This window comes from Trachurus japonicus, chromosome 18 (assembly GCF_045865225.1).
Source record: "Trachurus japonicus isolate A0001 chromosome 18, Traja_1.0".
NCBI lineage: Eukaryota > Metazoa > Chordata > Actinopteri > Carangiformes > Carangidae > Trachurus > Trachurus japonicus.
Window position 1 is genome coordinate 31365305 of NC_140924.1, and position 13718 is coordinate 31379022.

The 13718-nt window shown below is 43.3% G+C and overlaps 1 protein-coding gene across 24 annotated transcripts in view; it reads right to left on the bottom strand.

The window, feature by feature from the left end:
• The window catches only part of ptprda (protein tyrosine phosphatase receptor type Da), a 365455-nt gene that overhangs the window by 125218 nt on the left and 226519 nt on the right, over positions 1-13718 (bottom strand). The window lies entirely within an intron of this gene.

Here is a 13718-nt window from a genome sequence, read left to right on the forward strand (position 1 = left end):
CTATCAGTTACTACTCTGAGCCTGGGGTCGGGCAAGTGCCAAGACAATGCCAACGCCTCTCTGTGACGATCAGTGCCTCCGGAGATTGTGCAAAATGGCTGCCGCCATGCCAAAGCATTATTACGAGTCACTGCCTCTGCAATTTTTTTTTCTCAAAGGAAGTGCCATCTGTGAGTGACAGCGGGGCCTCAGCCATTTATTTTGAAGGCAGTAAACAAAGCTGCCATTTTCGCTTTCTGAGGGTCTCGATGCTCGCATGTTACCACCCGTGAGGCTGGTTTGTTGTCATGAGAGAGATTAAGCACGCCGTGATGTATATCCTTCTTCCATCTCCATTTTTCTAGTTGAAGCCATGCTCTCTTATACACATTACTCAAGCAGCAGGACAAAATAAATCCTCATTTTCACATTTGAAAGCAGGCTGGACAAAAATCCAATACGCAGGAGAGTGCTTGGTCTTGCTTTAAGCATAACAACTCATGAGAAGAGAGTGTGTGAGGGGGGAGCATTGGAAAATAAATCTATATCAGGCCATTTACTTACATATTCTGTGGTCATTGACGATCTGTCAAACCATTTATTTCAGAGTCTGAACTGCACACCAAAATCATTTTCCAAAGAACTTTCTCTACATCCAAAACAAATAATGAATAACTCACAAATCAATACAGTGTGCTTTATTGAGCTCACATGCTTGACTTGAGTCTGGCACCTGGCCTAATTGTTTTTCATTTGCCAGATATCCTCTTCTCCCCCTCCCTTGCTCTGCTTTGTATCAGGCCAAATAATAACAAAAATGTGCAGACCTGCATGTACAGTGTGCCTGATGTGAACAGTAGCAGGAAGACTACATCTTTTTTTAGGGATCGCAAAACTCCGTTGCACCCTGCCAGCTCCGTTTCCAGAAAAGAAAAACAAACCCAATTTTAACAGACTGATTTGACTCTAATATATGGAGGCTCAGCAGTGTGAATCAAAAACATCCGGCACCCTCGATCAGCTTCTCTCAATGGGCCTCGGGTTTCTCAATGGAATCAGTGTTGGCAATGCCACATCGACCCGGGTCGCACCCCGCTGTTCTACTGAGTGTGGCTGAATCAAATCTTTGCACGCAGACTGCGACCAACGCCAGGGTAGGGTCAACTGCTCTGACCCCCGCCGGGAGATCAGGCCTCATCTTCCTGGAAAAAAAAACCACCAGCAGAAAAGCGTCTATATCAGCAGGATACCAACAGAATCGCTGGAAGAGGGGTTCCAAGCAGTTTTTACTGACAGGCAAACTGGCATTTTGTGCAGAATTTGACAAGTCACGCATAGCCAGCTCTTTGAGGAGGTCTACTTTCAAAGAGAACTGGTCAAAAGCCAAGTCAGTTAGCATGTGCTTGTGTAGACCGTATAAGAAAGGGAGCAACTCAAATGAGATTCAGGATGTGAGAGGAAAATCAGAAAGGCAACTGCCTTATTTTAAGCAAAGAGAGACATTATGCCTCCAAGGTACTCAAGAAAGAGCTATAGCAACGGGGTGAGGGCCAAGACGAAGCTTCTTTCATTTCCTGCCTTCCTCTCACCTAAGTGAAACTGGGGCATTCCTGTCTGTCTAAGCATGAACAAACGACTTCCAATCCTCACTGACCCACTCAACTCCACCGTCTAAGGGTCCCTCTTGGGTCATGGCCTCAGTGTCACATGCCAGTGGACGAGAAAGGGATATTGATTACCAATAAACTCATTAAGAACTAAGAGAAGGACTTTCCACCCAGACACAACAATTTGTTTCTGTCAAAACAAGAGCTTAGCAGTCAGATTGCTTTCACCTAGTCAGTTTACTCTTACGGCCTTTTGAACTCATTGTTTTGCAAATGAGCTAAGGCTCCATGCCAAATCAATGATTTTAATATCAATATCAATTTCAACAATTAGGTGAATGGGCATAATGTAATAGCGCAACAATGAGGATAATGTAGTGGCTGTAATTTTAATTCAGATTCTCCTTGCTTTGGGACATTATTTTATAGAATGAGCAATTGATGAAGATGTCATGTGTCTGCTCCTGTTGTGCATCTGCTGTCCCTGATGTTAGCTGGCAGATGACCATATCTGTTTCCATCCCATCTGCAAATTAGGTTTAATGTGATGTGGAGCTTTCAAGGTTGTGTAACCTGCCGCATGAAAATTAATATACCACGCGCTGTCAATGTCTAGATGAACATACAGGATCTCCTTATGGGTTTTTTTTCTTTTTACTTATGTATTAATTTCTAAGTCAAGGGAGATTTCAAAGGCTTTCATAACCATTGAGACCTTGCAATAGTTCGCCTTTGAAGCACTGTTTGGGCAACCCCGTTTTCTGTATTGGCTATGCAGGGAATTAGAAAACTTTCCCAGCATATCAGTGATAAACTGCCAAGTCGTTGCCCTTTTGCACCATCTATGACACCCCTGCTCTTCAGGCCCTGGAAAGGATGTGCCTGAAGATCGAGATACCAACTGAGGACGTAGACAACTACGGTTATCGCAGCTCCGCCATTAATAAGATCGCCCGGTGGCTTGTGTCCCGATGTTTACTGGTCTGTGTTATCATGCTTCGGGACAATCTAAAATGAAACAGCGCTGGAAATATGGCGCCAGTATGACAGGGGGTAAAAATGGGAAGAAATGTGATGGGCCACGGTGTCAGCGTGGTTAATCGAAAATAATGGCCAGCAATTTATAGTTGCCGTCCTGACCAGCACTGGATGTACTGATGCAGGAGATCGAATTTTAATGTGTATAGTCCATCACTTTATACAGGCTACTGATGTTTAGGGCTCCGGCCAAACAGCACATGAATCTATGGACTGAGGTTATCATACAGCAATAATAAACTGGGCAACACTCTAAAAACAGAGCTCTGTCTGCTGTGTTGGTGTGTTCATAACGTGTGTGTGTGTTTGTGCCAGCAGATTAAAGAGCCTTGTTTAACATCGGGGTGGTTTGACAGCCATCTGATTTCCACCTGCGGCCGTTGTAATAAATAAACAATAAAGGCAGAAGGAGGAGTAAGCTCGTGGGAAATGCAAATGAAGGCCACATGCTGCGTTGCTGAGACCACAGGGAACCGTGAGACCCGTCAGTATTTTTCCCTCATTTGACAAGAGTCCATCTAATCTCCCTTCCCCACTCGTTCCCCTAACTGTGCTCCCCTGGTGTTAAACACTTGAAATGGATCCTGGGGAAAAAATAAGTCCAGATGTACGGCCCCACGGTGCTTTGCTTTACAGCGCTGGTTTTGTTGTTATTTAATGTACCCCAGCCCTGGACTAATCCTCAGCATTTGTCAGTGTTTTGTCAAGTCCAACAGGTCAAATTGACTATAACTTTCCAATAACTTGTTCCTTAGTTTGAGAAACAAAACCTTGCTTAGCAAAGCTTCTTATAGGTTTGTATATGCAAATATCTTCTCGGCCGCAGTTTCAAAGCTCAGGCAAATTTCTGCAAACTGTCCAAACAATAATCACTGATGCCCCTTTCAGACAGTGACCTGGTTTAGTCGGTCTAAATGGGTCATCCCATGTAATCTGACATGGCCGTGTTCACCAAACAACAGCTCTAGAGAAAAAAAGAGTCAGCCAAGGTGTGAACATTTCTAATCAAGTTAATTGCATACGGTAATTGAACTGTTGATTACTTTTCATTTTAATTACATACTGCACAATAAACCAAAGGCAACCAAAACCATGCCCTGCTATTTCTCTCATGTGCTGCAAACAAAACACCATCAATCCATTAGTGATGTATGGATGTGAATGAGTAAGAAATGACAGATGATTGACAGACTGACCTGAAGTGGCTCTTAATGTAAGTTGCTGTGCTGTGAAGAAAGGCTAGTTATTGGGAAGGATGTTGATACCACTTTGTTGCAATCTACGCTATTATCAGACTTAATCAAGACATCACAGAGCCTTTGGCTGTTTGGGACAGACACATTAAACAGTGGCAGATTAAATGTTTGCTGTACAGAGCAAAAATGGTCTGTGGGAACCAGTGTCATAGGCCACGGTGTGAGTGTCATCTGTTTTTTTTCTTGTGAAGTATAGAAGTCAGCAGAGCACAGCTTGACTGATCAGTAAAAGACGCTTTTCAAAAGAGCGTCTGATCAGCAGGTCTACGCTGAAATACAGAAATTAGAGATCAGCTGTGACTCATGCTCCTCATTGTTAGCGTTTTATTAAACTCACTCATTAAGCTCAGACCGTATTTTTGGTTCCTTCGGCTCCAAACACAAAAACGAAATAACCCCCTATAGGGCATAAGAGGTAGAAATCAACTGCATACACTGAATCGTTTTCTACATTTCACTCCTGACGTCAGAACTCTTAATGAAGACGGCGTAGCTCGCGAGTTCTGCACAGCCAGTCTAAAGATTTTATTTCACTGCTTCCACAGCTTGCCTTATTTCACTATGGCTTAATGAGAGTCGTTTGGAATAATAGGCTTCCATTGAACGGAGGCATCTGCATCCACACAGCTCTAAATGAGTGAGCTAATTTCCAAAGATAATCACCTCTCCTGCTGTGTTTTTATGCAGAGATGCTGTAGATTTTTAGCCTCGGATTTAATGAAGTCAGAAATTACCTCCACTGCTCGGGTGAGGTCTATGGAAGCTGAATAGGTCACCAATATTTTGTCTTTAAATCGTAAAAGGAAGTGTACTATTTCTGAAAACAAGACAGTTTATGAAATGACTAATGTCAATATCATAGGGAGAGAAAAAAAATCTAAATCTGAAATAGTGTATTGCATTTTTTCTATGGGCACATTTCAAATGAGCATTATGCCACCAAATAACTGGTTTACAGTTATGACAAAAGCAGCTCTATACATGTGAAATCTGTCATCCACTGCTCAGCTGGAATCAAAAAGATGAATACTGTAGATTTTTCTGTAATGAAACTGTGAGTTTCTAAACAGAGCAATAATTAAAAAATAGTATTACATGGAAATGTCCTTCAATTACACTACTGTAAAGGGTACTGATGAAAACACCTATCAGATCCATTAGCTGTGCGCATAATCATCAAAACTTCCACACTGCAAAGAAACCCTTAGCTTTCCTGACTGCTTGAAATATGCCTCTGCCTGTGCTACAGAGAAATTTCGACTAGCCCAACTGAAGCGCACCATGCTGCTGTAGAGAACATAAAAAGAACTACAAACGCTTTTACATGTTTCCAAGAGCAAACAAGTGAGATTTCTTGGGATGCCTGGGTAATGAAGTCCACTGGGACATTCAGAGACACAATTAAAGGATGAAGTGAGCACTCTTTTTCGCTGTCTCTTCTGTCCCCCCTCTTTCTTCCTTTCCGCTCGCTCTTGTCTAGTCCCAGTGTGTGTGTGTGAACGTTATCACTGATGACACAGAAGCTGTGGCGTCATGCAGTCACTGCAGATGGCAGATATATATATATAAAAAAAAGGACAGGAAGGGAGGAATCGCTTACAAACGGCGTAGGCCATTTTGACAGAGAGAAACCCTGGCTTGTCAGAACAAATGGGAAAGGTCACAAACTGACAATGTAGTGTTGTCCCATTGACTGAACTACACTATCCTTTATTTAACTTCCCACTTTCACGTCAACTAACTTGTCTTTAAAAAAAATGTCATGCCCTTTATTTCTGGAAAGGTTGCACTAGAGACAGCCACAAGCAACGGAGACTGAGCTGTTTATCACATTCACTGTGTATTTATGCAGTTGCGCTGGAGACAAGCTGTCAGTAATTTGGCAACATTTAGAGTACTTTTCCCCCTGTGGCTCTGTTGGAGTGGCCGTTGCACAAATTTATACAATATGAAAGAAACAGCAGCAGAGGTTAATTCCCTGGTGCAGTGTTATGCAGGCTGGCAGTCCAAGCGGAGGAGCAAGACAACAATATGGCTAGCAGCTAGCCACAGCTTTGTGTTTAGCTTATCACAATAGACGGTCGGGAAGGTTTCCAAATAACGGCACAGGGTGGGAAGATGGGAGAGAGAGCAGGGGGAAGAGGGGAGGAAGGGACTGCATTGTAATGTGTTTTCATGGCTACCAAATGAACCCTTCTATAGACTATGACACAAAGAGCCCAGGATTGTAAAACACACACACACACACACACACACTTCTTGGAGTGTCACAGCAATGAAAATCAGGTTCGGCAAGAGGAAAATCCATTTGCAATATTAAAAGCTTGAGGGTTGATGGCCAGCATCGACAGCCAAATTGCCATCCATCCGCACAGTTTTGTTTGATGTATATGAATTTTCTTTTTGAGTTAATGCTTTTAAAATAAAACCTACTCTAATTGGCACCATTTTCCTCGTCTAGACCTGAGGCAAGCCATCAAATATGGATGACAGTTAAAGTTAGTAAGCCATTTCACAGTAAGTCTATATTTCAAATTCAACTACAGTCACGGTGGTAAGGTCTCAGGTGGTGTTTTTCTCCTGAGCGGTCCTCAGAACCTTGCAGATATTTTATCCTGCTGTATTTACCCACTGTCAAATGATCCCTTCCCTTGTAGCCCTGCAAATCACATGCATAATGTATGTGTGTCTGTTACCATTTCTTTGCAGAATCATATCTTCACATATCCACACATGCCCGAGATGTTGTCATCCTATCTAGCAGCAAACCTCTCATTAGCCTTTGTGATCTAGGGGGAACCAAGCTAAGGCTTATTTGTTGCCTTACATCATGTAATCCAAGTAGAATGTTGTGTTAAACTTTCACAGATTGGGGGAAAAAAGAGAAGGCTGTACCCAAAACATTCCAATTCCCACGCACAAAACTCTCCCTTTCTAAGTGTCAAACACACACAAGGCATGATGGTGTCCTCTTACAGCGATGCTAAAACTCCCCTGGAATGTTTCTTTAGGGTAGATCGACGAGAGAACACATGCAAGAACAAGGTAGGGATAGGTGGAGGATTAAGTGTGGCAGCTAGGGTTACACTGCCCTACACCTGACATGGACTTCCTTGAACAGCATGAGACATTCAGGGGAAATTCTTTGTATTAGTTAGAGGTCACAAAAAATTCTAGTTAACTATACCCTCCAGGGATGTCATGATGGCTGGTGGTATTTGCACCTGTATGTGAGCGTGGGGGTGTGACATTGAAAATACTCATAATCATTAGTCCAATTATTGGATTGGTGTAACGTGGTTAGAGCTGATACTGTGTGAGACTACGACGTTGTCACACTTTGGCTTTTGTCTTCATCACATGGACAATTTCACGCTGTGGCAAACCTCAACATTAAATTATGATGATGTAGAGCCGTGTTGCATGTGGAGCAATGAATAACTTGGTGACTTCATGGGGTTTGGTATGTGTTGCTTATTTATGCCATCTATATCTCCGCTATTTGTGGTATCTGGAGCCATTCTGCATGAACTTCATTTCAGTAACCCAAGTCTGCTAAAGAGCTCAGGCTAAAACTGCCTTTCTATGTTTAACTGTTGCCATCTCATCTCCCAGTAGATTTGCCTATACACAGATCCAAATATAGTTAATTGCCAAAAGGGTTCATGGGGGTGTAAAAGTTGCCGGATGCTTGCGACTTATAGACTTATTTGCTGATTGTCTTACTTATACAAGGTCAAAAAGCTTCTCTAATGTTTGGATGCTCGGAGTAAATGAATATGACTGTGGGGAAAGACATCTTGTAAAAAAAATAAGACATCTTGTAAAAACCGCCCTAGTATCCCCTGGTACCTAAGGAAATTTAAACACTGGTATTATTCTATAAATACATTGGCGGGGTCATGTGCGTCATAGTTTTCTAGCATTACTAAATATAAACAAGGGCTGTCTGTAGCAGTGTTATCTATAACAGTGTGATGCAACTCTCAGAAACCCCTCTGAAATAGTTCCTAAAATATACATGAAAAGGGAGCGGAAAGATATACCCGTTCTTCTTCTGTGTTGGCTGTTTAAAGACATGAACACAACCTTCCTCTGTCATACCTAAAATATCACAACAAGGGAAGAAATCAAGAAAGGAGGGATGGAGGAAGGAAAGAAACACTGAACGAAAACAACAAAGACAACGCTGAATAGAGTCGTCAGCACTGTTGAAGCACATCTGTATGAACAACATTCCTATTCTCGTGTAATGTAAAAAAAAAAAAAGACAAAATACCGAAAAGTTTCCTCTCAGGTTCTTGGCAGGTTTGAAATAGGCAGCACAAGGAAATGCTACAACTCACATTAATGTCTAATACTCGCTCATTTCTTTCCCACACTGAGCTCTGTATTCCCCCCGGGCTACCATTTGCTTTGCAAAATGCATGCATGAAATTCTTGAGACCAGCCTCCCCACAAGTCTAAATAATAGATTACCAACACAGCATCCAGCCCGTGCTATAACTTCAGCCCCAACTGTCTGGCCTCATTAGCGAGAGAAGTGTAAAAGATAGCCAGCTGCTAGCCCAGGTGACGGCACTCAGCTCTGGCCTTTGGCAGGAGTGGCCCACCCTAAAGAGAATATACGGCGTCTCTCAGCGCAATTCATCTTGTAATCCGTCTTAAGGCTGCTAAGCTTCCGTTGATGGCAAATGAATGGAGACCAAAGGCAGGAACGATGGAGACAGAGGAAGAAGAAGGTGAAAGTTTGAGTGAGCAGCACAGGGAGGGGAGAAAAGGACAAAAAAATGTGTTAGATTCATCTGCGAGGAGTGACAGAGGGAAAGACGATTGGTTTGAGCCGTCTGGTCAGAACCAGAGGTGACCTAAGCCATTTTCATCCACTGATTGTCCCCCTTTCTCCCTCCTTCTGCCCCTCCCTCCATCTCTTTTCACTCTCTCTTCTATGGCTCTGTCTCTCTCTGCCTCTCTCTCTCTCCATGTCGGCTTCCAAATGGCAGTCATTATACCGGACATGAAAAGTCGTTTTAGTTCCGCCTGGCTTCTTCAAAGCAGCTAGCTATAATTGCAGATTGAGTAGGGAGAGAATGCCGGGGTTACACAGAATTTAAACGTTGACTTCTAACCTTGTAGTGATGCAGGAATTAAAATCTGAATTCAAACGAGAGGGACGCATGAGGAATAACAAAGAATAAATATTTACGCTATGCCAGTGTCAATCTGTTTGGATTTTCTGCCCTTTTCGTATTATCCTCCTCACTTTGCCTGCGAGATTACCCTAAATATTTAAACACCACTCTTCGGACATGTGGGTGCCAGACTTTGTGAGGGAACTGGAGGCACTGGACTCCATTACAACACGTGTCACACGAGGAATTATGGCACAAATTGGGGGACACTCTTCCAAATTATGAAAAAATCCTACCACTATTAAATGCATTCTTCATTCGTGAAATTGCTAGGTGGCAATGTTACTGGACTTTTTAATGGCTTTTTTTCCCTATTTGCCAGCTCCAGTGGGAGTCTGGGAAATGCAGCTGACCATCAAATACAAATCTAAATCAGCGTTCTCTATGAGCTTTATTTAAGATGGAAGAAATCATTTTATTTTACATTCATTTCATGCAAATAATTTTCTGCATCACTGCTGCAGCAACAAACGGTGTGTGTTGGGTCTATCTTTGGGGTTAGTTATATTATACAGTCTCCCACATCCCCGTGTGTGTCGACACATACTTGGCGCGTGAATGTGTGAGTGTCTGTGAGCTTGCGTGTGTTACAAATTCAGCCCCGAAACAGTTTACAGTCCCAGAGGGTCATATATACGTTGCTCGTTCCCAGTTTACGAGCTAGCCACCAGTCTGAGCTGAGCAACCCTCCCTTGCACTTATCTCTTGCACCCTTCTATTTGGCACAGCAGGTAGCGTAATTGTTCTTGGAAAGAGCCTATCAACTAAAGGCTCTATTTTTGACTTCTCGTCACAAAGACCTTTATCATAACACCCCATTTTTGCACGGCTCCAGGCTCTAACCTCAGAGTGCCTCTGAACAAAAGTGTTTCAGCTAAGTCATTCCCTTTTGATGGGGAGGACGGATGGGGAGGGGGCGAGTGAGGTGGGTAGATAGAGAATATAGACTGGAAAATATGTCTTCTGCACGAAAACCCTCCCCTCCGTCCACTCCCTCACCCCCAGCCCACAGCACGCAACCCCCACAAGCTCTCTCGCGAACAGAAACAAATTCTAAAACTGTCATACTTTAATTGAAATTCCATCACTTGTGTAGCTGCTATTGTGGAATAATTTGATAAAGCTGTGTGACATGAATGCACAGAGCTACCCGCCACTTCGATTTCTTCCCCCAGCTTTTATTTCCTCATTCTGCAGTTATTCAAATGAACCTCAGTGGATTCTGCTCTCAGCCTTAGCCAAAATTAAGATAAGAGAAAATGAGACAATGGGAAGGGCATAAAAAGAAATAATGTTTTGGGTAGCAACAAAATGAAGTCCTTACCGAGGTTCCTTTTTATACCTCATCATTTTAAATCTTGCCATATTTGAAACCAGAATTATAATGTTTCATTTGCAGTCTTTAGTGTTCCTCTAATTGGTCCTAACTGTCTCAAAGTGCTAATGGTGACAGACTGTTAGTTGCCAGATGGGGGCTGATCCAAAATGGAGGTCAAGGACAGTATTCCAATCTTCTGCCAGTGCTAGTGACCCCGATCCAAATCCATACCAGCATGCTCTCTCTCTCTTCTATGTCTTCACAACTGGGTACAGGCGTTTGGCATCCATCATATCTCTTGAAACCCAATCTGCAAGCAGAGGACAGCTGCGGCAGGAAAGCCGTTCCTCCTTTCTACTGACACATCGGTGTTCCCCCCCTGTATGCAAAGCCTGGAGGCAGAGCCTGGAGGCGACACGTTCTGTGTTGTACCCAACACCAAGTGGAGCCATGTTGGAAGTGACACTGCACTTTGTACGTTATAATGCATCCCGGTATATTTCACAGCGGGTGATCTGTGTGGTGGAATCGGGAGGGAGAGAAAAGGGAAGGAGGGACTTATTTTCATGATTCTTCATTCTGATGAGACCCATCTGAGACAGAGAGGAAGACAGAGAGATGTGAGAGTGGAAAGACGCATGAAAACAGGGTTAATAAATCGAGAAAATAAGAGTAAATAAGAAGAAACGAGGAGCTCAGCCACAGTCCATGCGCTCCCTCCGCTGCCAGCTAATATTTACGCCTCAGCTTTCCGCCCTGACAGCGTGATGGACAGTAGAGGTGATTTTGCCTTGGCGTGAAAATAGGCTTCTTATTATTCCAACCCAGTGGCAACTTGAATATCAATAAAAACTGCTAGCGTTCCCCTATGTGTAAAACCAATGCCCCGTAGCGGTGGTTTTTATCAAGCAACCCACCCTTGACGCTAGTTATGCAGTACTAGAGGTTACAGGAGGAAATGCTTGCCAAGTAAATAAGTGAGTGAAGCGATTGAATAGAGGGGAAAAAAACAGTGGGACCGTGGCCAAAGTGAACCAAGGGTAAAGTCATGATCACTTCATTATGCCGTGGCGCAGCTCAGTGTTGTGCGAAATCAAACTGCTTTCTCGTTTGTCACAATGCATCAAGCCGGCCACTGTGAAGTAGGTTTGTAGTTGGCTGGGGGCCCCTGACACACAGGCACACATCGGTTGAAACATAAGGAAACTAAACCTTAAAGGTACACATACACACACACACACACACATGTCCAGTGTTCAACACAACAACGCTGGTACCACACGTACATTTTGATACCCCTCTGCTTTATTTCCCCCCTCCTTTGTGACCTCCACCAGACTTCAAACTTCTCCGGCATCCGCCAACCACCCACCCTGCCAGCTAGCCAGCCAGGCTGCCAGTCAGTGGGTAGTTGTTACGGCCCGTTGCTGGCACAAAATAAGGTAGAATACACCCACCTGATTACAGAGGGCAGGCAGTGAGGGGGGTGATTGCTAACAGACCTATTGGCACTCCATCTCCTCCAGTTCCAACGCCACGGCGCCTGATAATTGTGGCCTCGATGTTTACGTATCCATTTTTGTAATGTAAGTGTTGATTTCTCATTCCACACTCGTAATAGGGTCCCTGGCCTTGGAATTCCTGAAGTACTGCTCGCACACACACGCACAAGTGTGAGCACACTTACACACTGATAGAAAACAAACTTTTTTCTCAGCTCCTTTTTTTCTGCTCTTGAAAATAAACTGGTGAGTCAGAGCTACTTGGCTGTGCTAAGACAATGGGACTGAGAGGTGCAGGCACACTTGTTTGTGAAAGAGCTTGGCTTTGAGCCGTAGAGGGACTTGGATAAGGAAATATAAAAAGCTCCTGCAGCCCTTGAAGAAAGCCTCTGTTACATTAAAGGCAATTTTGTCAATGAGCTTATATGTATGAGCTTAACCTTTGATCAACTCATGTAGCAAAACACATTGGCAGGTAAATGTGCACTGGAAGAGTTCTACAGATAAAAAGGACGTCTGAAAGACATAGTTGATTTTGTTCTAATTTTCGGTCTTGAAAACGCTCCGTCTGTTCCAGACTCGGTCAGAAATGTGGAATATGTTTCCGAATGTGCTTCAGGCACAAAGAACTGGAGAAGAAGGTAGTTCACGGGCACAAGGAAATACCCTAACTTCCTTATAGGCACTTTCTAAGCCGTTATATCATTCTTCTGTTTTATGTCTTGCATGCCATGAACTGTTTGTATCCTACACACACACAGTTAAAATTTCACAATTTGGATTAGGCTTTTTCCAAAAAAAGAAAAAAAGCTATATATTATTTTTGGAGGGCGTAAATATATACCAGAAGGTGAAGGATGAGGGTTTAAGAGAAGATGGCTGCGCCAGCGCCGCTTTTCCATGACTGAGACACTTTGCTCCCTTCAACGACTTTAGATGGCAGCACTTAAATCGAGCACCACCTCGGTGCATATCCATTTTGTCTTTTCTTTTGAGCTGCACTGTCGCAACAGCGAAATTGGAAATCGAATGTGTAGTGACAGCGTTAATTGCGCTGTGTCAAAATTGGGTAAGTGCTATTTGTTTGAGCTTGGAACTGTAAAACACGTAAGACAGTGGAGGTGCTGGGGTGTACTCTCCTGGAGCGCTTACTGGCCATAACCTGGGAATTGCTTGAGCAAACACACACATGCACACTAATTGGCATGCACAGACACACGTTCACACTTACTGGCCATTCAAACACCTCACTCGCCGCCACCTACATCCCTGATCTCCAATCACTGCCTTTTCAGACAGCAACATATTACAATGCATATGTATAGCCTTTTTAAAGGCTACATGTGCACAGATGGCACATCCAAAGCACTTTCAATAAAGCCTCTTTTTTTTAACAACATAATGCCTCCTAACAGCCAAGTTTTCTCATTCTACTGACAAAAACTATTGATGTTAAAATCCTTCTCTACTCCCAGTCAAAAGTTTTTCATTTAATTTTTTTCAAGTAAAATGAGGGAGGTCTTGGCATGGTAACTAAGCTCCCTTCTTCATGGCTCGTATAGCCCCTCTCTACTGCATTCGCCTCAGTGGCTGGAGAGAATGAGTCCCCTAGTGGCCCAACTGGCACACTGAGCACAGGTGGTGTGCACCTCCGCTGGAAATACAGGTTCACTTTCACCTGATTGACAGAACGTCTGCGTGACTGGCTGAGTCTGTTCGCTCATACTCATATTTTGTAGATTTTTTGTTTGTTTGTTCGTTTTTTCTAAAATATTATTATTCTGAATGTGTGAGCTCTTAAAAAAGACAGTCAACTTTAAACCCCG